This window comes from Cygnus olor, chromosome Z (assembly GCF_009769625.2).
Source record: "Cygnus olor isolate bCygOlo1 chromosome Z, bCygOlo1.pri.v2, whole genome shotgun sequence".
In the NCBI taxonomy this organism is placed as follows: Eukaryota; Metazoa; Chordata; class Aves; order Anseriformes; family Anatidae; genus Cygnus; species Cygnus olor.
In genome coordinates, this window is record NC_049198.1 from 71,639,821 (window position 1) to 71,667,324 (window position 27,504).

Genomic DNA, 27,504 nt, shown 5'->3' on the forward strand with positions numbered 1-27,504 from the left:
ATAATTGTTGAGTGATCTCCCTGTGCTTATCTCAACCCTTGAGCCCTTTTCATTTTATTTTCTCTCCCTTTGAGGAGGGGGAGTGAGAGAGTGGTTGTGGTGAAGCTCAGATGTCTGGCAAGGTAAAAGCACCGTAACAGATTCCAATGATGCACTCTCCAAGCCTAGAAAATAATTGTCTTCCTGATTTTGTTGAGAATATACAGAGCCAGGTTGTCATGAGTCTGCAGTGTGCAACAAAAATATTACTGAGTACAGTCCTCCCTGTCTGGGGACAGGTTGACCTCCCTTAGAGATTAAGTTATTAAGGAAATTCTTTCTTTCCAAAAACTTCTGAATAGCATTCTCTTTATGCTACTGAGTGAAGCACAAAATAAACATAGACAAATACAATTAAGCATTTTGCAATGAAAATACAAAACTTCCTTGTACTCTTCTGATCAAAATGGTTAAATGTGCAGAATTCACTGCTCGAGCCTTGGATCAAGATGATCAGTCTTCTGCAAATGCCCTTCACAAATGCAGTTAATGCATTTACCATCAAGGATGCACTTTTGACAACCTGAGTTTTAGCCCACCCATCCCAGCAAGGTTGGATGAGCAGAGAACTTTACACACTGCATAGTACGCAGATACTAAATTGATGAGTGTCACAGAAATATAAAAGATGACAAAAAATAAACAATATTTTCTTTTTTCTCCTGTAATTTATTGACATGCACTCTACCAATGGCCATCCTAAAGTAAATCTGTCATGAAGATAACATCACATAATCAACATGTTTGGAGGGGACCTTGAAAGGTCTGTGGTGCAAGCTTATGCCCAAAAGCAGAATCAGCTATGGGGTCAAACCAAGATACTCAGGGCTTTGTCCAGCTGGGGTGTGATGATAACCTCCATCTCCAAGTCTCCAGAGTAGGACGCTCTGCTGGACCTCTTACCAACAAGAAGGGGCTCACTGGGGATATGACAGTCAAAGGCAGCCAAGTTCAAACACAAGAAGCAAGCACGCAGAGTGTGGAGGCAGGTACAGATAACCTGGAAGGAATCTAGAGACATTGTTTGAGCATGCTGGTATGAGTTTAAGAAAGCCAATGCCCATATGGACTTGTATCTGTTCAGGGATGGCAAAGACAACAAGAAAGGACTCTAAAAGTACCTAGGTAACAAAAGTAAGGTTGGGGAAAATGTGGACCCATTGCTGAATACGAAGGGGAACCACATTACGCAGGACATGAAAAAGGCTGAGGGATCCAGTCCAGACAGCAAGGAAGACAGTGTCAAAAGCCTTACTGAAGTTCAGGTAGACAACATCCACTGCTCTCCCTGGGTCTACCAGGCTAGTCTTTTCATCAAGGAAGTTTATCAGCTTGGTTACATATGACTTTCCTTTGGTGGATCCATGCTGTCTGGTCAGATCTGTTGTTTGTTTCTTTATTTGGTTTGCTTTTTCAAAGCTAATGTCAGCAACCAGAAATTACATGCCTGGGGACTTGCTCTGACCCGGCAGCAGAAAAGCTGCACAGCTCGCCAAAGTGATGGAGGCTAAACTGTGTCATCATCTGGTGTGGTGAGCATGGCCTCAAAATAAATAAATAAATAAATAAATAAATAGTAATAATAATAATAATAATAATAATAATAATAATAATAATAATAATAAAAAGCAAGTCAGAAACCAAGAAGAGAGAAGAAGAAGGAAGCCAAAGCCAAAGCCAGTTCGCTGACAAAGGAGTCAGACCTCCTGGCAGGGCAAGTGCGTGAAAACCTCTAGGACTTTTCCACCCTTCTTACCTTCAGAAGGTGCAGGAAGATCTGCTTCAGGTGCTAGATCCAAAAGCACCCTGGTTCCAGGCTTGTTCAGACATACTTGCAACCTTTATTGTGGCTAGTCCTGCAAAGCACACTAACCTCAAAATCTCTGTTAGTCTGAAGACATTTTTTTATCACCACATCTGTTCTCAAGCAAGAGCACACTATTTTCATTTCAGTTTCTTTGTGAGTTTCACATTATATACAAAACGCAAATACTACACATAACAAAATTTGTCCTTCTGAAGGAGGGTGCTTGTCACACCATGGTTTAATTGTTAACCTGTAGTTCAGTTCAGTAGCAGGACCATTAACTATTCTGCTGACTTCTGGGAAGAAGGTGTCTCTACCCAGCTGTGTTCAAGGGAGAGCAGCATTTTTAGTAGGGACAGAATAATTCAATAATCCTTTAAAAGGAACATTTATACTGTCCACTTAATGAAGTCATATGTCACAGGAAATAACAGAGAGGAAGCTTTTTCATCCAGGGTAAAATCTATGTATTTAAGGATGCAGTTGTCCCTAAATCAAGATCTTCCTGACTGAATGCTGAACTCAGGGCAAGACTCTCTCAATCAGAAACTAGACCCTAGCCGCAGATCTTTGTACCATCAGGCTTTTAGGTGGACAACACAATAAGAGAGACCTCTCTGACATCTCAGGGAGCAGCTTGAAGCATGTATAGATAGGAGCAAGGCTTTTATTTCCATATGTATGTTTTTGAATCTATCTTCTTTGGTGTCTGGGTTAATTATTGTAAGAAAATTCTGTTCGTCTACCTTAAGATACACCTGGTGTTACAAGAATCATCAAGGTAAGTAGCTAAGAGGAGGGCAACTCTCAGGTATCTGAGAGATGGAGTGGTCCTCTCCGCTCACAAGGGGTGGGTTTCACATGGGGACAGTGTGCTTGGCACTCAGGGGCTTTTCAGGGGAGTGCTATGGATGGTAAATTGGCTATGAACAGCACCAGGCAGAGACTTCTCAGCATGCAGCAGATACAGAGCACATGAAAGAAAATCATGTTTACAGGTCTGTCTGCAAACTAAAACCACCATCCTCCCATCCACCCTCTTCTATCACTCTCCCCCCCCCCAGCCCCGAACAGTGCAGGGGAAGGGGGAATGGGAGTCCATCCTTCAGGACCATGAAGTCCATCCCCCAGGAGCAAACTGCTCCAGCACGGGTCCCCCACGGGTGGCAGCTCCCCCCAGAGCCCCTGCTCCTGCGTGGGCTCCTCTCCACGGGCTGCAGCTCTGGCCCGGGGCCTGCTCCTGCGGGGGCTCTCCATGGGCCGCAGCCTCCTCCAGGCCACATCCACCTGCTCCAGCGGGGGCTCCTCCATGGGCTGCAGCGTGGAGACCTGCTCCATGTGGGACCCATGGGCTGCAGGGGGACAGCCTGCTCCACCAGGGGCCTCTCCACAGGCCGCAGGGGAACTGCTGCTGCGTGCCTGGAGCACCTCCTGCCCTCCTGCTGCACTCACCTTGGGGGCTGCAGGGCTGGCTCTCTCACATTTCTCACTCCTCTCTCTCAGCTGCTGTGGTGCAGCAGTTCTTTTCCCCTTCTTAAATATGCTCAGAGAGGTGCAAACAACATCACTCATTGGCTTAGCTCTGAACAGTGGTGGGTCCTTTTGGAGCTGGCTGAAACTGGCCCTTATCTAATGTGGGACAGCTTCTGGATTCTTCTCACAGAGGCCACCCCTGCTACCCCCTGCTACCAAAACCTTGACATGTAAAACCATCCTCCCATAAACATAGGATCAACCTCATTTTTTTCCATAAGAACAGATTAAAGCCAATAGCTAGACATGAGCTTAAAACCCAAAGATCAGTGTCTAAACAACTTTGCAAAACTATTTAAGGAAGCAAAATGGTTCCAAAAGTACTTTTTTTTTATTTATTTATATAATTTTTATGAGGTTTTGTATGAGAAATACAAGAATATGGGAATGTGAATATGAGAAACAGGGCTTCAGTTTCTCTTATACATATCATCAGGTATTAGATTATAGTGAACCTTTATGAATATGTCTAGTGGAGATGCCTTAAGTCTTGCCTACTCTTTCTAAAACATTAAAAACAGTACTACAAAGATATAGCTGGAGAGATAACAGGTAGTCTTCAAAGACATAGACGTCATCTAGGAATCATGCTTTTAAGGATTTCCGTAAATGTTGAGTTTCATTTTTGCTTTCAAAAAATTCTTCGCTGTTAGTGAATAACGGTTCAAAATGGATACCCAGAGAAATTAATACCTATATAGAATACTTAGACTTGTTTTCTCCCAAAATATTTTTGAATATCAAGCAGTAGTTCTGTTTCAATCAAATGCTCTATTTCTCTCCTGTAATTTAGTTTCTAATGCAGCTGTCCATCTAGTTCAAATGCAGTTCATTATAGCTTTTAATTTTTAACAATGCCATTGAGCTGGATGTATGAAAAAGATAATGGGTAGGCATTTGTTGTTCTTGTGGTAATGAAAAGACTGTCTTGGCTATACATTTTTAAATTATTTTTAAACATTAATGCTTTTGAAAGGAACAATTAGACCAGGGTTTGTCTTCCCAGGTGCTTGGCTAGAGAATTACATCTTGTCTTGAAAAATACTTACATTGCTCCTGCAGAATGTACACAACTTCAAGACTTGCAAATATATGTCAGTAAAAACCTGTTCTTTCAGTTTGACAGATTATGTATACCAAAACAGGTTTATAAATGGCTACCCAGCACCTGCCCATCTTTTAACTAGCTATTCCTTAAAAGGCTGTTTTAAAACTTAATCATTAATTCACATCACAGTATGATAACTCTCTTATATGTGAATTTTTATACATGAGGGAAAAAGGGCCTGGAAAAAGCATTTGTATATAAGTTCAGAGGTCAGTGTTTCATATCTCAGAATTAAATGTTTTAATGGAGTGGATTACTAACCGGGGCCTATATTCTCTAAAGATAATTAGGAGCCTAGCTCTCACTGATTTTAATGGGACTTAATTATCCAAGAATCTTTTAAGAATAATTAATGATATGGCATTGCAATATATACCAGAAGTGACTTGCATTTAACACAGCATGGCTTTGATCTCAGAAGGAAAACTGTAGGCATGCTACAGTCTACATATGAGAATAGTAATCTAGGGCTATTGTGCTTCGTCTGGTTGAATCTGCAGGCTGAGAGGCAAGAGAGAATACCTGAGATAATGTGATGCAGGTGTGTAATTTACTAAATTGCTGAAGTGAATGCAGAGAATGGACCAAATGGGTAAAAATGAGAAAAAAAAAAAAAAAAAGGAAAAAGAAAAAGAAAGAAAAAAAAAAGATCATCTGGTGTGAAAAATCACAATAATTTCAACAAAAGTCAAGAAAATAGCTTGCACTGACTGATATTCATCAACTTTCATGAACTTCCAAAAACCATATACATTATTGGAGAAACAACAGGGGCAGCTATTTCATTTCCAAACAGCAATCAAAAGTCTACTTTCAGCACAGAGTTGGGAGATTCAATAAGAATTAGATTTTAGAAATTACTGCACTCTGAATTCTGTTATTTTCTTCTTGAAAGCTAAGAAAAATTTGTTCTTATGGAAAGAATGGATTTTAAATTATTGTGAAGGGGCATCAACAGCTATTTGTGAATCACTGCAAAATATTCTTCCCTCACAGATTAATAATAGAGACATGACAAATGCTAAGTTTGTTCTTAATACTCTTAAGTTTGACAGGACTTAAGTAGGATGTATTCAGTTTTTAAAGAGATTCTATCTGTACAACAAAACTCAAATTATTTCATTACGTGTTACCTTATCAAAACCAAACATAGTGATGGCCATAGGATGTAGGAAACAGTCAGATATCTCTGACTATTAGCCATAATAACAGGATAACAGCCAAAATGTTTTATGAGCTTTGTACTGGATTATTTGGTGAGTGTTTGAAACTGGTGACAAATATAAACAGGTGACTATTATGGCAGAAGTATACATCAATATTATTTTATCAGATAACCTGAAAGACAGCAAAGGCACAGACAGAAACCTTAAAATGAACAGCAGGCTCTGTGCTGCTACAGGCTACTCTATTTGCACAGCTGTTACAAAGCCAGGTTTTATATTTTAAAAGTTTTTTTTTAAAGGTTATCCACCACTGTGCAATACTTAAGAGTAGGATAATATGTTACTGATACACTTTAAGAAGTTCTAAACATTATTTTATTTGAGAATTCACCAAAATTACATTCATTAAAATCTGTCAGGGAAAGAAACTAGAAATATGGGAAATAAGCATTTTAATGTGAAATATTTTTCAGATCCAAAGCAGAAATCTGTGGGAAAATCAAAGCTTCAATCCAGAAACCAAGGTCTGAAGTGGGAAAAAAACATGTATAGGTTTTTGGTCTGCACTCCTGCTCTGCCTAACTAAGTGTTCTATTTAATGGCAACTAATTTTCTTAGGAGAAAGTGTGTTGATTTCACTTTAAAAATCCCTCGGCTTTCATTGCAAGATGAAAAAAGACACTTTTCATTTACTCCTATCACAATTTGTGACACTAATGTGTTACTTCAATATGAGTTTATGCAAGCAAGAAGAGGGAAAAAAGATCCTGACAGGCTGTGATGCAGCAACACCATCTTGAAGAAATTTTCAGCAGTGGCTTTCAAGCCAAATAAGCCTGCTCTGTGGGGAACACACTGCAGCAATGCACAATCCTCAACTAAGCAACACAGCTGCAGAGGAGAAACTCTCACAGTGAAGTAAAATGGATTTATCAGGGGGCAAAGGATGGGCATTGCCTTGAACATTATGGGATTTGGAGCCAGCATCATGAAAAGGAATTTGCAGAGCTCAGTCCTGCAGACGTCACAACCATCAGGGAGATCAGTTTTGAAAAATTAACATTATTTCCAAACATGCATGCTTCAGCTTCTCCTGCTCTCCCACTCCAGGTTAACATAATTTTCTGGACCCCCAGGCCTTGATATAATCATGGCTATTCCCCAGTGATTCAGACTACTGTAAAATCCAGAGAAAGATGGAGAGAACAGGGTCTGAGGTGTTGAATGGCACAGGGGGGGTTGCATGGGAGGAAGCTCGACTTCTGCTCCCTGGGACCTCTGCTAGGTGACTTGGTAGAACATGTAGCATGTGCAGCATGCTCCAGCAAAGCAGATTATATAAAACATCCTGCTATTCAATTTTAAGCTGCACAGGTACTGCTCATGGCTCATATCATAACAAGGGAAGAGCTCTGTCTCACAATTGGACTTCATCTTGCTGCTCAGTTGAGTAGAAATGTCTCTGATGCAGATGCAAACAAAGAAGACCTTACTTCATTCTTCACTGCCCTTTTAAGTAAAACACAACATGAGAAGAGAGTTCAGAAGCTAGATAGTCAGCCAGTAGGCTTTCTTTGTGTTCTCTTCAGAAAACAGATGGAATGGCTGCGCTGAAATTTGAAAGAGTTAGAAATTGCCATCATGATCTGGACATGTCGGTTTACCTTGCTTCCAATCACTATTTTCAGTCCTGTGTAGTTAAATCACTGGTGTCTCTGTGAAAGACTGGCTCCGAACCCTAGGTCTGCCTGGTGTGGAGTACCATGGAGTTGCAGCAGTGCTGTCAACCACGAGGGTCCTGCAGTGATACTGATAATTTTGCAGTCAACTACATACACATGATAGAAGGGTAGTAACAGACTGTATTTCCTGCACATGGCCACATGGCCAGTCGTTTAGATAGCCTGAACACTTTCAGGCTGTTTATGACCATGATAAACTGAAAATCTATGATTTATCATGCGACAAGGAAGGCTGCAAAGCTTGATTTTTTACTTTTTTTTTTTTTAATTTTATTTTTTGGGTCAGAAAACTAAAAGCACTTTCAAGGTTAAGGTTGTGCCAGTAGAGGGTGGTCTTAAATACTTCAAAGACTGAAGATCAATTTGTCTTAAAAAACAAAAAATTAGGCTCATCACTAGTTTACAAATGAACTTTTTATCAAATGTTGTCCATATAATTTTTCCACTCTTGAATCTCTCCACATTTTCAAATTTCAGCCATCATGCATAGTTTATTCCCACTACAGATAAATAAAACACTATGAAATCTGCAATTGTCAGAAATAGAAGCACTGAGAGCTAAATGAAAAACCTACACAGAGGTTTACTCAAGAATTTAGGGGGAAAAAGGCAGAGCAACCATTTTCTTAAATAAAAATAATCCAGTCTTTCTTTACTGTTTTCTTCATTTCTGGATTTTAACTGGCAAAAGGATTGACAAATATCTTTCTTTTGCAAGGTATTCCAAGCCTATCTGAAAAAGGAAATATTTGAGCATGGTTAATTGCTCAGATTTCAAGCTAAACTTATTAAAGGTGAAACACTTTGGACACAGGTCTGGCTTTGCTCTGCTTCTTTGTCCATCATGTGAGAACAATTTACACTTTTTCAGGACTCTGTCTCTTCAAGCTCAATCAGAGCTTAGGTTGTGATGCTCAAACAATACTCTGAAGTTTCTGACACTTTGAACCAGGAAACCAAGACCAAACTGGCACCCTCTGCTTGTCCTTGTATACTACCTGTACCAGTCCCCTCGGTTTTCTACATTTTAAAACAAAGCTAGACAAAACAATTTACAACCTGAGTCTGTAACATATAAGATGGAAGCAATAAATCTTGATTTTGGAAAACAGCATAAAGCATAGTTTATCAAGGACACAGCCACCCAATGTGAAGTAATGGATATACCAGTACATTTTAAGCAAAGCCAGAACAGGATGCACGTACTCTGAAACCGTTTATGCTTATTTTATCTTAAAAGATGCTTCAAGGTCTAACCTGTTTCTTCATTGATGACAGTTAATGTATTTCAGGTTGTATAATACAAGAAAACAGCATTCTCAATATTTATACCAGTGTGTTGAGGAATTTTCTTATACCTCTTGCTGAGAAGCTGACAATTTCTCAGCTTCACTGTTTTTTGGTAGCAGTGTCTCCATCCATAACATTATTGCATGTTAGAGTAAAATACAGGTAAAGGCAGCAGGCCACATGTTGTACCCAGAAGCAGTGGGATATCTGCAAATTATTTGCATAGGGGCATTTATTCATCTGAAAGATTTAAATGGAATAGGCTAGTCCCTTTAAGTCTGACAGTTGGTCATTATTTCCCAGCACAAACTGAGTCTAGAAGATTTGTCAGAAACCAGTTAGGTGGGGAACTAATTATTCTACTTTGTATGTAACCTGGACACCACTTACACAATTACTCTGTTACAGATGCTAATGCAATATCCTATCACCTTTCATTAACGATGTATATTATCATCTCTCATACAAAACTGCACTTAAAAATCACTTTCATCAAAGCTCAAAATCTTAAAAGTGGTTGTAGCTTTCAATTTTTTTTTGCCATCTTTACACTGAAACTTGTTTTAGATGTCCATTTTTAAGAGGAGAAATGCATCACACCAAACTTATTTGTATTTCTGCGTTTTCACATTCAAATGCAACTTGAGTAAAAACACAAACCCCATGTTAAGATGCTGCTGTAAGACCTAAAAGATCTACATTTCCCTGTGACAAATCTCTGTATCTCAATTATGAACAGCATCACTGTTTTACATCAGACCAGGAGGATAAACAGGACAGAGACTGCCAACGGGGCCAGGGCACAAGTTCACCATGCAGAGCTCCACAATAAACACAAGTGCCCACCAGCGTTACAACCACAGCAGTTCAGTGCCACTTCTAATGGTAGATGAAGATATGCACAGAGCTATGCTACACCCATTTTTTAACCAGTCTGGTAATTCTGCACAGCTCTTGCAATTTTCAGAGTGACCTAATTAGTACCGTGAACAACAAAGATACACATTGGCTTCTCATCTCTAAAAGTTGTTCCTTTGTGTTAGACTATGTGATGCACTCAACTAAAAGCCCTGATGCTTTTAAACAAGGACCATTTGAGGGCTCTGGGCAGCATTTGTGGGTTAAATACATGCAATCTAGATACAGACTGTTGCAAGGCACAGGAGTTTCCAGCAAAAGAAAGCAGTAAATGGCACTTTACCACTTACGGAGCTCTTTCTGGAAAACTGTTTAACCTTCTGATTGAAAGAAAGCATATTTTCTCAAAAAGCAGTTGTTGCAGAGGATGAACTTTTGGATAAATGAAAGTCAAATGGCTCTTCAGTTTATTTTAATGTTTATTGACAAAATTCAATTAGGAGCAGTACACGTAAATGCTAATGCACTCAGTTATGTTTAAGCTAGTGTGAATATATAATCCTCTTACAGTCTAGATGATTTAATAGACACTCTACTGAATAATCTTGCTTCTTTCCCCACAGGTAACACAGCTGAATATTGCAATCCACAGGCACAGCATTTAACTGGTCTTGAGGCCTTAAACTGAAACATAGCTGGAATGATGCCACTTGGAAAAAGTTATTTCTTATGCACAAAATATTTAACATTTGAAGCTCACTGAACTCTTTTGCAGAGACAGCTCTCTGAGAAGAGCTCTGTGCACAGAACTAACACAAATCAAATTAGTGCACTGAAGCTAAATAGGACAAATGTAATTTGATCTCTGAAAAGTTCTTCAAAAAGTCATTAAAACAAAGTTTTAATCTTCCTTTTTTAAAAAAGAAAAATCTAACTAGAGATGACTAGAAAAATATGACATTGGATTCCCAAAGGTAGAAGTCATAGAGCTCCATTCGTAGATAGTAAAATACACCCCCTCCCACCAGATTTTTTTTTAAATTTCACCAGCTCTTTGAATAGTTTTGAAAACTATATAGTACATAAATGCTTTTCAATTTTATTTTATGATTGAAAATCTAGTAAATGCCCTATATGATTCCAGTCATGTGCTATGCAATGTTATCGTCTTGGAAATGGGCACCAATGAAACTGATAGCTACATCAAGAAGTAGTGAATAGTTTATTGCATAGCAGAACTAAATCTAAGTATTTTTTATTTTAATGTAAAATGTTTTTTTACAAAATGTTTTCCAGAGAAACCATCTTTCAACAGATTTTTTACAGACAAAAGTCCAAAATTCTTCCCTCTGAAACTGATGGACAATTTTATCATATCTCATCCTGTCACAGTACTCATTCATGCATGCAGAGGTATCCATAATGCAACACCAGTTTAGGAGAGCAATAAAGACTAAGAAAGTTTTCCCTTGACCCCAAATGCACTCCTATAGCTCAAAAGATGGATTTAGAATTTCAAACTAGCTGCAGTCTATAAGTTTCTTAAATGTAGCATTTACCAGCAATCCCTAGGAGGAAAATGCTAGCAGAACTAAGAGGTCAAACATGCAGACTATGTACCTTATGGAAATAATATGTAGCAAAGAGATTCAAAAGCAGTATAGTGAAAATGGAGGGTGGCTGCTTATAACCAATCAGTAATATATTGATGCCTGGGTGGTCCATGATACAATTTTTTAATTTCCCTTTTTCAATTCTTTTCCAACTAAATCTACATAAAATCTTTTGGGAAAAAAAAAAAAAAAGTAAGAACCAAAGAACCATTGCTATGGAAATTTTCCAAAAACTCCCTGTTTTCCTTGCAGATTTCTGTTTGGACTTATGGGGATTCTAGAATAGTTATAATGGGAAAAAAACTAGGCTTTAAGCACAAAATATTTATCATTTGAGTCTCACAAGCCTCTTACACAGAGACAGCACTCCGATAAAAGCATTCTTTGCACAGAACTCACTCTTCTTACTCTGGATGCCAATGTTTTCTTTTCCCTTTCAAACAGAAATACTGTTTTCAACTTTTCCATTTCAAATAGTAGTACACTATTAAAGTTTTTCATTTACAATTCTTACACCTAATTAATATTTAAAGGTGTTTTTTTTTTTCCCCTCAACATTACAGCAACTCACAATGTGTTACTTTCTCAGCTTTCACCCAGAGAAGTGACAGGTTTCTAACCTTCACAGCTCTAGGTAAACTTCCTCAATATAGCAACAATATTAGCTTAAAACCCTGGAGGCATATAGAAATAAAAATGTCTCATATTTAAAGTAAAAAAGTTGAGTACCTATTTCACAATGTTTAATACATTGGCCTGACAATCTTGAAACAGCTGAACTAGAAGTGGTCAGGTAAAGTGAAAAATTTGACAAGTTTCTGCTATGCATTATAAAATATGCAAGCTCCATTATTGCACTAATTTGCTCAAGTCTCTGAGCAGATATCTAGATAGTTACTTACATTATTGGTTATGTGACACAGGCATATGTAAATGAATAGCAGTTTAACCTAAAAATGACCAAGAAATACCAAAGCAATTACAACTGGAAGATACTCTACCAGTGGAAGGCTATGCTGAAAGTACTTTCCTAAATTTCCCTTGGCATTTTTATGTAAAAGAAGGATGGTTCTTAGAGTTTTCCAGCTGTAAATATTCAACTCAGCTAGGTAGGCAAAGTATAATATTTTCTGGCGTAACAAGCATTTATCCAAACAGCAGTGAGTAATAAAGTGTAGAAAAAATAAATACCACAAACACAACTGAACTTAATGTTTCATCCTTTGCTCTCAGCGCTAAATATCCAGCACTGCTAGGAGGAGTTAACATATTTTGGATGTTTCTAGCATGCATGCCTTCTAAAAGGTCTGTGAGGACCTTCCCAGTTAGCGCCTCTTAGCAGCCTCTTTGTACACATCATTCAGGTTGGAAGTCCACAACTCCAGCTTAGACACCTGGGAGCTGCTAATGAGACCAGTCCTTGCGATTATACTTGCTTAAAGGATTAGACCTATGTGGTTTGTTTTTTTTATAACACAGCTTCCCATTTTAATAATTGGCTTTGTTACCCCAGCAGCGGAATTAAAACTGTGTATCTTCCTATGGTTGCTGCATTATTCATGAGCATGGTGCTAAGTGTGTGTTTGCCACGGCATCGTTGCGCTGCATGCTCCTCCAGGGAGCTCAACAGGAACAACCTCTGCTCTGCTTAAACTATCCGAGCAAAATTATCCCCAGACTTGTCTTCCTGTTGCCTGTGGCAATTTTCTGGTCTTGTGGCATACAAGTTTCTTTAAAAAGCTCTGACAGTTTGACTTAAATGCTGGTGATAGAATAATGATAACAAAAATAATAAGAAAACTTATTTTCTTCAGATTTTGTTGCACTCAACTGTACATCTGTTTCTTCAAAATGAGCCTATCACTATCAGACATGCAGAGAAAGATGAGCTGGTTGGCAGTACAGTCACATGGCACACTGGTGACAGGAATGTACAAGGGATAGATGAATGATAAATGCAAATAAAAAATAATTAAAAAATAAATAAAAAAAGGAAGAAGATTTGACAGGGATGTACTAGAGATTTTTGCTAAGCTTTTGTTTAAATCTGTGTTACAGACGTTAAGTGTGTTGTCCTTGATATAAAACAGAAGGTATAGAAGAGAGATTGATTGAGTGAATTTGTTTAAAGAGTTTCCCTGCAAGGCGTTTAACCATTGTTTCTGTGTTCAAAATACCTTACGGTTGAAGACTCAACAAAACTTCCTCTTGTCATGTCTGTAGTCTGTCATTTATGTTTATATTTCACTTACAAGTTTACAATAATCTGATGTGATATGTATGGCTTGGTAACCTTTTCCAATGAATTTTAAAAAATAGTGACGTGCTTTTTGGAAATAAACCCTGAGTGCATCAACTCTTTCTATTTTCATTGTTTCCCAGAAATAAAGACTAACAACAAAGATCTACTAAAATGTTGTAGTACAAGTGGGTACAAGAGGAAGGTGTAGCCTTTGCAGCAGTGTCTGGAGGGGGAATTGTTCGCAGTACTGGCATGCCCACAACAAATCTGGGCTGGTTTTGGTAAGAAGCCAGACCTGAGCCCAGTGGTCACTGGGCAGAGGCTGTCTTCATGGCTTTGTCAATGAGGGGCTGAAGAAGGTCAAGGTGGCAAGCAGGAAGGAACCATCACTCAGAACATATTGCTGCACAACCGATATATTAGAACAGGTATCTCTTTAACAAATTCAAAGGGAAAATATTATTAAAAGGTTATTTGCCCTGGGGGAGACTTATTAGGAATATTTGCCAAATACAAATGGACTGTTGAACCATACCCAAGCACTGTGATGGAGATTGCTGTTGAATCTGTTGGTAGTTTCATTCCTGTAATGGCCAGATGCCCAAATCAAGCATCATACATACATAATTCTCGTGGCAACGTTGTCATTTAATATTGCAGAGTGACCAGTAGTCTCGTAAAGATAGGCAAAAAGTGCTGACTTTTAAAAAGGCCGTTGATTCTTCCAGCAGCCATTTCTTTACGGCTCTGCATAAAATGTTAATGCCATGACATTTGTAGAAAGCTTAAATCATCATAATGAAACAGTAGCAGTTATTGAACTAATTCATCCCGGCATGTCTCGCTGCAGATCTTTTATCAGTGGTTTTAACATAATGATATTATAACAAGAGAAATGTGTAGTTTTCTGGTGAGAGTTAACCATATGCAATTTTGTCTGTTTATTTAAGAACCTGTGTAGTCCCTGTCACATATTATCTGAACTGAACTCCTGCCCTTAGAAACTTACATTATTTTTATTTCTTTCACAGATCTTTATTTCCTTAGCATGTAAGTGAAATATTTCAGAATTACTTCAGTGGGGAGAGAGTCTGTGAAAACAGGATTATCCCAAAGTATTCAAGGAACTCCCAAAAGTACTGAAAAACAACAGTCGGATGGAAAAGGACATTATAGTATGATTTGAGACAGCTTTAATTTCATGCAGTGTATGATGAAACACATCCCAATGCATCTGGGTACAGGAACAAAGCCTGAAAGAGGAAGAGCTAATGGGGTGCAATTTTTCTCTGTCTCTTGCACAAAATATCTGCAGAATGAACCCATCCACAAAGGCAAGTTAAACCAGATGAAATTCTGCTACTGTTTCAGCAAAGTATAACATAATGGAGATTATTGCAGGAAGTATAAAAAGTTGAACCTCAAGTTCTTCTGCTCTGGAGTGATAAGAGATAAATAGACCACTATTCCAAAATATTTCATGCCAGATTATTTTGCCATTAGTAGGCTTTGTATGTTTCTTTTTCTTTCTTTTCTATAAAACAAACAAACAAACAAAAACTTCCAGAAATTCTACCAGTTTCCTAATCAGTCAAGAATTCCAAAAAAAAGGGAGAGGCAAAATCAAATGAAACTTTACAAATTGATGCAACCTTAATTGTTTCACAAGCGCTTTACACTACTGGAACCAGTGATGCACACTCATTTCCCAAGCATTATCTCTGTCTTCTCACTTCCTCTTGTTTATTCCTAGAGAAATCAAAATGCTATTCAGCTGTTCAGCAGTGCTCTCACTACTGAGATGAAAATATGGGAAAGCCTATTAAAAAGGTCACTATTAAGAAAATAACAACAACTGTTACAACAAAGGTTTTTACCAAGTTCTTTGGTGTAACAAATCTTAACTGAAAACTGTAAAGATTGCAGAGTGAAAACAGATGAAGGTTCCCCAAAATAAAACCATGACAGTTGCCATGTATAATCCTCTTTGTGAGTCTGCACAATTCATATCTGTGAATCTCGGTGTCAAATAAAATGCAACAGGAAAAGTGATCAAACCATAAATATGTGTTCATGAATGGGAGTCCACAGGCTTGTTTTACGTGTTTATATATGTATAGATACATATATGTAAATATGTGTGTATATATCTATAAGCATATAAATGTCTGTATAATTAAAGTTACAGTTATATAAGTTATACATACTTCTATATATCACTATGAATATTCTTGCCAAAATCTACTACAAGGGCTCAGGAAGTGGGAGGAAATGACCACACCAATACTATATAGGCTTTTAAAGATTAATTGTAATGAAACTAGCCTAGTAAACTATCAGAATAATTACAAGAAGGGAAGTACATTGGGTTACAGTAAGGGAAGAGAGAGAACCTGAAATACTAAATCGGTGTCTAGGTATACCATTCAGTAGGCACTAGTTTCTGTTGATGCTACTACTGCTATAGGCATTGCCTTAGTAGGAAGTAGGAATTATTTTTAGATTAAACACTGAGCCAGTGAAGTGGCTTGAGGTGGAGAAAGTTGCTCTGCTTTTCAGTTGCAGAATGCTGAAATTCATCTTTATGAAATGTGTGGACACAAGACAATCCTTGACACAAATAATACTTGTGGCCTGTATTTGAGACGAGCCCTTTGAGTCAGCAGAGGAAGCAAAGAAGGAAAGTGGGACCGTAGTACTGAATTTCAGTCATTTTAACCTACTGATGCACACCTGAAAGTCTGGGTCACTGTTTTCAACTGCCAGGCAAGTTTCTGAAAACAAACAAACAAACAAACAAACAAACCAAACAAACAAAAAGGTCTGTCTCCATCCACTCTCCTGTAGCTCCCATTGTTGATCTCCCTCTAACATACCACACACAAACTCTAAATCTCACATAGAAGATGAGATCTTTAATCTTGGACCAAGTGAAGTGTCTTTTTTGGTGTAACACCTACAGTGGAAGAATTAAATTAAATTCCCACCAACATTGACCTAGCTCCTAAATCTTACAAATTGCAGATGTTCCCTCTTGATTTACTTCTACACCATTTCTCGGAAAACAGATTGTTTTATTGCTACAAGCTTAATGTCCACCAACTTCAAGCTTGGCACCTCTCACGAAATGGTTAGGGTGAGTTGCACCAGAGGGATAGGTTAAATTCCTGAGTAACATTGGTATTATGTCAAATAAAGACAGTATTAGAGAGATGAGCCATGAAGCAAATCCTTCTCTTTGCCCACTAAGTGAGAATTTATATGTAGTTTCTTGTTATGCTGCAAGATTTCTGTATCTAAGAGTGCTGCTCTGCTGAATTTTGACATCTTAGTTCAATTTGCATAAGGATCATTGCTATCCCACAGACTTATAAGAATTTCAAAGGCTTTTTCATAGTAACTGAAAAAAGTGCAAATACCAGCATTTGCCCAAATGCATTAATGTCATGAATCAGGCAAACCACTCACCAGCAAAGCCAGGTCTGGAGCAGGAAGCTTACTGTTTGCATGAACGCACCAGTTTGTGTATGTCCATACTTATGCAGTATCTGCTAATGCCACACAACTCTGGTCATGAGGGAGCCCTGTGGAGATAAGAGGCGGTTGTTTGTCATTTTCCATGTTCATGTTGCCTTCCCCCAGTGAGAGTTTTTGTGAAAATGAGAGTTTTGTGAAGCCTAAAGTTGAGAATTACTCTGCTCTGGGTGTCTACAAGGCAACACTCAGGTGCTCTAAACCCAAATAGTTGGAATTTTCAGGCATGGAAATCAACTTTTAGTCAGATTGAATTTAGATTTAACACACTTCATGTGTCTGCTTCTAGTATATCAAATCTAGCATACTAATAAGAGAGCATACAGAGTGCAACTTTTCTTTTGAAGCAGTGGTGCTACGTGCAGATAGGTAGTGCTAATGCAGATTGATTTATTACAAAACAGTGTCTAGACAGGTGGATAAATCATGATTGCTTTCGAACAATAACCAAGTTTTATTGTTTGTTGGTTTGTTTGTTGTTGTTTTTTTAATCATTTCTATGCACCACAAACCACAGCCAATTTAATCTGCCTGCAAGCATTTATACTGAGATGAGAGTGCACGTGCTTGAGAAAATGACTGAGAGAGCAAAAGAGGGAGAGGAGGGCATCAGGGAAATCTCTCTTCCTGCAACCCCAGCGGAAGTCTCACTCCAAACCTTGGATGAGGGGCAGCTGTGTCAAGCCCCAGCTTGGCATTCCCTCATTACTTAGCAGAGCAATTCAGTACCAGCTAAGAAACAACTTAATCCCACATGATTAAAAATGGAATTAGCCAGTGCAAAGCTGAATTCTTCTAGCAGAGTCCACAGTTGCTTTTTAGACTTTCTGTTTCTCTGCACCATGCACATGGATAAAATTAGCCTGCTCAAGAGAGATTATAACAGGACAATCTTCATTTCTGGCCCTCCCCAAATGTTTCCTCACAGGAGACAACTTCATTGGAATAAATAATGAGGAAATATCCTTCTAAAGACTGATGGTATCCTTCCTCCTAGTTTGCTGTTGTTGCTTGTTTGTTTTGTTAGTTCTTAAATAAAAGTTATAGAGCATCATTCTTTATAAAAATAAATAGTTTAATAATAATAAATGTAACAAAAAGAGTAAGTACAATTGGAGGGAGAAGTAAGCTGTATCCCTCCTGCTAGATGATGCAGAAATGCTAAGAAGAATATCTACATGAAGAATAAAACAAATACGTTAATTATATTTTTTCTAAGCTTTTAATGTTGGTGATGAATCTCTGTTACTAACAATACTAACATGCAGTGGAAGGAAATGAAGTGAATGTCCTCTAAAAGAAAATTATTCACACACACATATAAAATTTGGGTTGAAATATGACCAGCCAAGTGCCAGAGCAACTTAATGTATCGGTGCCAGAGCAGATTGTGGTGTCAATGGAATTCAGTCAGGCTAGCCACATTTCAGTGTTGCCTAACGAGCAAGGCACAGAAATGCCTCAACAGCAGCAGTTCTTATTTTGTTGCCAGAAAGTTAATACAGTCAACATTAATCAAGTCAAAAGGCAACTTAGTCAATCAAAGACAGTGGCTTCTTATGAGCGAGGAGTGTGCTCATTACACTCTTTGTACCTACAGACCTTCAGACCTAAAACTTTGGAACTGGGGTTTGTCCTATTTTAGTAGTTTTCTGACATTGATTTTTCAGTCTGAAGTCCCCAGTGATTCAACAATAAATGCAGAAAGTATTTCAAAGCTCCTGAAGCCTCCCCTTTTCTATTTTAATTTTGTGGGCTGGGACATAACTGTCCATAAGTAATTATATGTGACATATCAAGGAACAGATGTCAGCTCTTGTAGAGGCCCTCCACTAAGCTAAAATTATGATTAATGCTAAGTAATAAAAACAAAATAAATTGCATGTGAAGGCTGTATCTAAATTGCAGAACTCAGAAGTGCACCCCAGTTCCTGGGCGTGGATGTAAATCTGACCATTTCAGACTCATTTTTGGGTTGCACAGCCTACTGCCTCTGCCTCAGCACAAATGTTGCTTTAGGTGGGAAGGAAACACATTGCTCCATGGAATTAAACTGCAGTGCTGTGCAACATAACCTCCTTAGGTTAGACATTACTTGCAAGTGCACCACATATCTGTTCTGTACTGAGTACTCTGTATATTCAGAACATACGTAAATAAACACTGAAACAAATTTGAAAAGGAGTGCATGTTGAAAACAAAGGGAAAATGGGTGGAGCCTTAAATATTAGGCCAGCGATAAGCCAATTTTTTGCAATTTATTATATTCATCAGACTGAGCTAAGCCTTAGTGACTGTTTTGAATTCATGGCTAGGGAAATGAAGGTCCCTTGTCTAACAAGAAAGGCAGAAGAGACAATGTGCTCCATTATACAAGTGTTTATGTTAGAAGACAACCTTTAAAAGAGAAACATCTTTTGAAATCCCATTTAAGCCTCTGGCACAGATAGGGCATGGAACAGTTGTTATTGGTCATACAATATATTTGATCAACTAGCCCAGCATTTCCAGTTTAAAGGTATTGTTCCCTGCTACAGAACATTACAAAATCTGCACTTCAAAGCTTGCTTGAGGCTGTTGAATATTACAGATTTCTCTAAGAACATTTAGACCAGCTGTCATTTTCTGCCTGGATCACGGGAGTCATTTAATGGGAAAAGGTGTGAGCGATCGGAATAGCTGCTTCACCACAGTGACTTTATTGGCTCTGCATGCATGGTGGATGCCACAGCTAGAGATGAAACAAACAGTTGCACCCAAAACCCCAGATCTATACCAACTTGATGTCCAGACAAGAGTTTTGCCAAGTTGCATTCTTTTGTGTTTTAAAACACACACAAAAAAGGGATCAATATGACTTGTTACACTCATGCAAACTTAAGAGAGAGAAAGGTCATCTTAGCTAGAAAAGAGTAAGCTATTTCTTAGCTAGCATTCACATCACCCTGGGAGATGCATAGCAAAAAGTAGTTTCAGAAAAGCTGAATGGTTAATAAGTTTAAACTTCCTTTGTGCAGACTGAGTAGGTATGTAAATACTTAGTCAATTTCAACCCTTCTGTAGTGGTGAAAAAAAAAAAAAAGGTGTTAGTAATAAAAAGTCAAGGCAGAAGAAAAGCCCTAATTATAAACATGGTCATCCAAGCAGGAAAGTTGAATGTAATCACATGAATAAAAAAGATCTGCCCTTCTTAGATAAAATACATAAAATATTTTTATTACAGACTATTCCAATTCATAAGGTAACTGTTGTAATCTAATACTCACATGAGTTTTATCAAAAGAATGTGTCCCAAACTCTTCTCGTTCTATCTTTATATGTTAAAATGTAATTAATTAATTCCCTTGTTATTCTTGTGTAAATGAGAGTAGAATTATCTATTCTTTGAAAAGAAGACAAACACACAAAAATATTCCATTTCATCATGCAATGTTAAAGCAACACCATCAACAGCTTCTGTTACCTCAGGGACCAGTGTAAGCACCTCACCCCTGTGAAACACAGCCACCTTTGCATTTTTAACTGTAAGTTGCAGTCTAAGTTTGCATGGTGCTTATATCCCAGAGAAATTAAAAGCAATTCAGAACATCTACTAACTGTAAGACAGGAAGCTGTTTCAGATGAAGCATTTGGCAGACCTGGTTGTTTAAACATATATGCCAGGCTTAAGAATTGACAACAGCATTACCTGACAGTTCAGTGCAACATTTTTTTCTGGCAGCGTTTATGCTGTCCAGTTAAAATAAATTATTTTTATTTTCAACGTCACTATCTCTGCTAGTAACTTTACACACCTTGACAGTTTGCAATGACTTGGAGACCTATCCCTAGGGGTATCTTTAAAATTTCTTCTTTAAAACTCTGCACAAACTTTTAGGCACTTTCTAGCCAGTAAGACTATACAGTGGTATTTCTGTGTTTTGTCTTGTCTTGGACAATAGGACCTGAGACAGCTTATCCACAGTCTTTGCCAATACAGTTTTGTTACACCAAGTAACCCATCAAATTCTTTACATGTTTTTTCCTTTTGCTTAACAAGGGAAAAAGAAAGGAACCTTCAATCTGCTGTAAACACTGGAACCTGGCATAGATCACTAATTGGCCCTGCTCCTATTTACTTCAGTGGCAAAGGAGTAGATGAATTAAATATACATTCTAATGTTCTTGACCATCCCCAAATTACTATCACCATCACTTTAATGCTGGGTGCAATTTTAGCACTGGAAATCTCATATAGGAGAAACACCAAAGGGTAAATGCTTCATTCTGTTTGTAAGCTGTATTTTCGGATGCTGGGAAGAACTTTTTCCTACTAAATCATCTTGAGGAAGATCATGCTTAGCTGTAATCCTACCTTGGATTTAGCAGAGGCTCATGGGATTTCATTTGATATTTTGATCAAAACAATTCTGTCTCAATGTTTTCCAGCAGGCTGAGGTATAATCTAAATGAAGATATAAAAGGGTTTTAAGTAATCCTCCTGAGATAGCTGAAGGACAGAGTGACCAAGCAGCTGCTACAGGAACGTATGGTTTTTGATGAAGTCCAATGTGGTTTAAGCATGAGCTCACTGGCCAGGTCTTTGGGGCTGTGGAGGTTCAGGAGGTCTCTCACCTCCAGAGACCACCCATTTGCTGGTTTTTAAGCAATCTTTCTTATTCCTACACTGTTTTCATGTATACAATACAAAACACTATGCAATATTTAATTACAATGCCATTAAAACAGAAGTACAGTGGTATTTCAAGGCTAAAACTCTTCCTTAAATTGAGTTGGTGTCTAGTGACCTTTTACTGTTTTTTATGTCCTGAGTTGCATGTCATACCAAAAGACAGAAGGAAATGGAGGGAAAACCATTTGAGAAATCTGAAGGAAGGCCTCAGAAAGAGATTAATAGCATACACAGGAATGTGATGATTCTCAAAAGACCTACTGTAAAAACATCTGAGATATTCTGTTTATTGCTGACTAATATTGTTGCTATTGCAGCTGGGCACAAGAACTACTGAAAATTATTGTGGGTTTTCAAAAGTCATGGTTAACTTTTTTTTTTTTTTTAAGACAATTACACCTGACATATTTTAAAATGAACACTCTCTGAGTGTTATGTTGTTATGCAGTTTGGCCTTTTGATTATGTGCTTTTAAAAAGGTAGTGCTTTGAGAATAGTTAGTGCAATGTTCAAGTTGCTGGATTTTTGTTTTTGTTGTTGTTTTCCTCCTTCTCCGCCATGTGAAACAAGCCTGAATTTCAAATAACATGTTGAAAGAAATCTAACTATAATGTTTGATCCAAAGCATGTACATCTCTGGTGCATTTTGTTTGCCACACAGAGAGACACTTCTGTAATTTCCTCTCCATTCATACAATTTCCATGGTATGTCAGACCTTTTATTTAGTGATTAAAACAGTGGTGTTTGCATTTAATTCTCAGCTCTGTTGCTGACTCGTTGATGAGTTTTTTTCCACAACATGCACATGTCTGTTACAAAGGGTGAATATCTTCATCTTTTATAAAATGTTAACACGTATAAAATTGGAGTGATCTACATTAGAATTCTGTATATCTCACCATAAAATTGAGCTTGTGATTGTCTTCAGAGAAATGTTTAAGTATACAGATGACATTTCATCATGGTCTTTAAAAGATTATGAAGCTGAAATTCCTAGCTTTTAACATTAGGATTTAAAGAAAAAGCAATAGTCAGTATCAATCAGGTACTCAAACCTGAGGGATTTAACCAAGAAATAAATAAAGTAAAACTCAAATTTTTATCTGGCAAGTTTCTGAAAAGTGCACGGTGGCTCACTGATGAGTTGTACTTTTACATGCTTTAACTAGAGGAGCTTTAAGCTTCTTGCCAGAAGAACCTACTTATTTCTAGTGTGTATTGCTACAGTTCAAGAATCCAGTTGCTCAAAGCATATATATTTTGAAAATCAAGACTTCAGAGAAGAATAGAAAGAGCCAGCCATAATGACTGGGGCTAGAACAATGCAGTCATTAAAATAATGCATTGTTATACTCAATGACATTTCTGATGACATTTTTCCAAGATCCCCAAAGAATTTACCTACTTCTACCTAAAAGAAAATATATATATATTTGTGTATATCCTCATCTGTATTTCTTTTGTCTTCATCGGGAGAATTCCACATTGTCTATTAATTTTTGTCTGCAACATAAGCATTCTGTAATTTTTAATAAATTGCTGCATTAATTTATGGATTGTTTTCAGAATACTGTTATAGAGCTGTCTCATTCATTTTACAAGCAAAACAACAAGGGGGCAGTTATGTTCTGTAGACGTGTGTGCTTCTATACTAATATTTAGTCAAGAAATATGCCTAATGTAATATGTTTTATAGAAAAGAGGTAATCCCTTATATGTCAGGACAATAAAAAATAAAGTGTAAGAAAATGGCACACAATTCTTTTTTTTTTTTTTTTCGTGAATAAGATCACACACATCTCACACCAATGCCATGAGAATAGCTTGTATGAAGTAACCTCCTGTCATCCAAAAATAGCTTAGCACCTATCATCCATGTACTCTTGGATCCAAGGAAAAGAATTCCCTGTACATGATTAGCAAACCATCTTTCTTTTTACATGCAGCTTAGAAATATATTCAGGGAACAAAACCTGAATGAGCATTGTGTACAGCTCTTGACATAAGTAGGCCAGCTTTAATAAAATGATATATTAAACAAGAGGCTCTGTCAAAATCTTGACTTGAAAAGACTAAAACTTTTTCCTCTTTATCAGGAAGTCATAATTACAAAGTTTTATTTTCAATCTTTAAGCCAGGGGAATCACCTTCTCTCCACTTTTCTAAATGTGATTAATAGGCTAACAAACATTTAAAAGTCAGAAGTAGAGATTTCAGCAGCAGTGCAGGTCACTTTCTACAAACTCTCCTCACCCCCATCTGTCTTTTACCCCCCACCCACTGTAATATCCTTTCTCTGCACCCTGAATCTGATAGAATCCTATCCATGGAAGGATGGTCATCTTCAAGCTTTGTTTTTGAAAAACACAGTTTTCATGAATTTCATAAGATCTTCCTTTAATGTAAACATCCAAAATGCAAATTGGAGGCCCAAGCTTCTGTCAAAGTTCATGGAACTGAAATCTCACACACAGCTGCAGGGAAGGCTATGAAAAAATGCACAAAATTTCCATTTCTTTAAGCCAGTGAGAATTTTGTCCTGATTTCAGGGGAAGAAAGATAGAGTTCCGCTCCCAACATCATGTGCATGGATGAGGTAGGTGGACTGGGCCAGCATTGGGTTTGGGTGCAGGAGAATTAGTTTTGGTTGTACTGTGTCCTTCCTGTGCTTGTAAAAATAATGCCTTACTGCTATTGCATTTCATTTACCATTTAGAACTTCCTTCAAGGGAGCAAAATAACCCAGGTAATACATGCTCAGTGATGACCAGTCTGAAGAGAGACTTATGAATAAAATAGGAGATGCTTTAAAATCTCAGTAAGGTCAATGTTTACACACGGCAGCATGGAATTTTCAGAAATTGTGCTAGCAAATAACTCTTGTCGTTTGCATTAAAACATGTATTTCCTTGCAATGCTTTCATGGTCAGGGAGAAAGTCAGCTGTATCCTTTTCCTTTGGAAGAAAACATGGGACAGGTTTCCAAAATAATGTAAGCAAGGACTTTTATGAAATAGAATTTCATGTTTTACTTATATGTTCCTTTAAGAAGGAAAATCATTCGAGTAGTAATTAAAGACTTCTTTATATATATTACTGAATTAACAGATTTACTTTTTTGGTTGTTACTGCATTATGCTTAGAAGTGAATAAAAGGAAATAATAATTAAGTAATAGAAATTCAACAATGAAAATATTAATGCTTATCAAATATTTCTTAAACTGTAAAAGAATGTATTAAGCAGAATATAATAAGCAACTAGCTGATCCAAAACTGACACATAAAAGAACTGACAAAAGCTTTTGTATTTGGCTGCTTACTTTATATTCTGCATGGACTTGCTGACCTCGGCATGCTGTCTTTATAAAGCTAAGCAGCTGCATGTGAGCATTGTGCCCCAAGTTCAGGAAAGATCTGGTTCCTAGAAAAATCATGAACTTAATTGCAAGAGCAACTACAAAACTTAAGTGTTGGCATCTTGGTTTGCTCAATGGGTCCCATTCAGATTTTTATTCACATTAAAAAATGTGTTTAAGACGTTTTCCCCTGAAAGCCTGAGATACGTAGCCAAAGCCCTGAGCTTGTCATGCCTCAAAGAGAAATCCTATTGTAATAAAAACATATCCTATTTCATAATAAATAAATGGAACAGAGATCACAAGGGCTAACACTATATCAATGTTTTAGGACTAGACTAGAACTGGTCTGGTAATAATGATCAAGTATTTTGTTTATCAGTGTTGACAGTCTCCTTCCAAGAAAGTCTATAGAGTTGGTCGACCCGTTTCTTTCTGTTCTCTTACTCTGTGTTCCCAAATGTATTAATACTAGCCTCCAAGAAAGCTGAAATAGCAGAACTAAGCTAATATTCTCCTTCAGTCCCAATATCTTTGTTGAAATTCAAAAATAAAATGTTATTTTATTCGATCATTGAAAAATGTCAGTGTCATAAAATATAACACAATTGTGGGTCCAATTGCATGCAATGACATGCACTTCCCCACCCTCTCCATCACCATTAAAGAGGCAAGAACTGCTGTATTAAAGAGGCAAGAACTGCTGTACTCTGTGTGGCTTTTGTTTGTAATTGGGTAGCCTGGATGGCACAACCAACTTTCAAAATTGGATAAAAATACAAACAGTTTAGATCAAAGGATCAGCAAAAACTTCCTTAAAGTGTTCCTTAAAGACAGATTCACAGACTGCTTCAAATTGTCATATGATCCCACATAAGATTATATGAAACTGTCTTGTTTCTACTCCTTATGGTATTACGCTTAATAAGATGATGAGAAGCAGACTGGATAACCATTATCTTCTTCTGGTATAATCCAAATAAGGATAAAGGTTTATGTGCACTACCCACAAACCTAGCTGTAGACTCAGAGTCAGTGAGTGAAGTGGTCAAATCATGTCTGCCTTTGGGAAATTTTATTCTTATATAGCCAGAAATGCTGTAGATAAAACCAGTTAATAATGTGTTGGGGGTTTTTGTTTGTTGTTTGTTTGTTTGATTGGTTTCATTTGATTTGTTTGTTTGTTTTTTAATAACTGTAATTAGCAGGATTATTTAACAGCACTTACTGGCTATCTTGACAATCCTTGTATTTCTAACAACTTCAGACTACACCATCTTTAAACTACATAGTTAACGAGATTCTTTTTAACTTATTAAGAATAAATCTGAAAATAAAAATCCTAGAGTAAATTTATTTCCTGATTGAACTGATGGCTTTGAATATTTCTTTTTTCTCTTCTTGAACAGAAGCTACATTGATTTTTTTTTTTTCCTGTGGTTCTTGAACTGAGACTAGAAGTTCTCAGAAAATCAGTTCATACAGTTATCACTGATGTTACCATAATTCAACAACCCTAGGGCACTGAAACTTTATAATATTTTCAATATCCACTTATTGAGCTTAGCATAATATAGAATGCATGTGACATTTAGGGTCATTTGTTTCTGTAGTGATACGTATACTAAGTTGTCTTTTACTCATGAAATGCAAGCACAGACTAAGATCATTCCTGGGCCCATAAACACTATCCTTTCCTCAGCATAGAAGTATTTTATCTCCTGAAGATAAAATATTTCAACCTCTGTGTAGCAGTGCTGGGTACCTGTCATAGTTCCCATTGTGACTTGGCTAGCCCTCTTCTTGTCTGAACTGAAACACAAGACACATCTTTCCCAGGGTATCGGATGTAAAATTAAACAGTTGCTTAACAGTTTAACAGCTTCAACTGCTGTTTAACAGTCTCCCATGATGTGAGATGCATATCCCAGGAAGTACTAGAGGGGAGGTGAAGGTGAAGGTGAAGGTGAAGGTGAAGGGGACAGGGACGGGGATGGGCAGGGCAAGGAAGGGCACAAAAGGGCAGGGCAGGGCAGGGCAGGGCAGGGCAGGGCAGGGCAGGGCAGGGAAGGGAAGGGCAGGGAAGGGAAGGGAAGGGAAGGGAAATAACACAGGCCAAGCACAGGTACAACTAACTGCCAAGCCATCTGCCATGTCAGAACTGTGCTTGGAAGACCCGCAGGAGACACGTAGGTGTGCAAGGAACTGGACAGCTTTGTTCTTGCTTAGAGAAAAGATCTGCCTAGAGGAATTCTTACCTCAGAGCTCTGTCACTATCATTAATCTGAGGGCTTAATTTTCCAGGTTTGCAGCTTCACAGTACAGAACAAAACACAAGCCTTATAATGCATGGTGTAGCATTCATTGCTTAAGCAATGAGACATGACAAGCCATGAATTTTTACACAATTATTATCACACTGTGGATGGTGTGATAATGTGAAAGTCTGAAGGTCAAGAGCAGAGTCACTTTAATCGCCCAGAAAATATCCTAATTACCCTGAGGTGCATTTCCTGGCCTGTCCCATGCTGCTGTGAAACCG

At 37.7% G+C, this 27,504-nt stretch overlaps 1 long non-coding RNA gene across 2 annotated transcripts; it reads right to left on the reverse strand.

Annotated features, from left to right (window-relative positions):
• Positions 1-702: 702 nt before the first annotated feature.
• On the reverse strand, positions 703-26,933 carry LOC121061479. 2 transcript variants are annotated; one of them, XR_005815099.1, is made up of 5 exons: positions 26,728-26,933; positions 16,867-16,982; positions 1,796-1,895; positions 1,505-1,582; positions 703-1,039 (listed from the first exon to the last, which is right to left on the reverse strand). It is a non-coding gene; the product is annotated as an uncharacterized LOC121061479 (long non-coding RNA). The 2 variants fall into 2 exon arrangements; XR_005815098.1 differs by having other exon boundaries at positions 703-1,582.
• Positions 26,934-27,504: the final 571 nt, after the last annotated feature.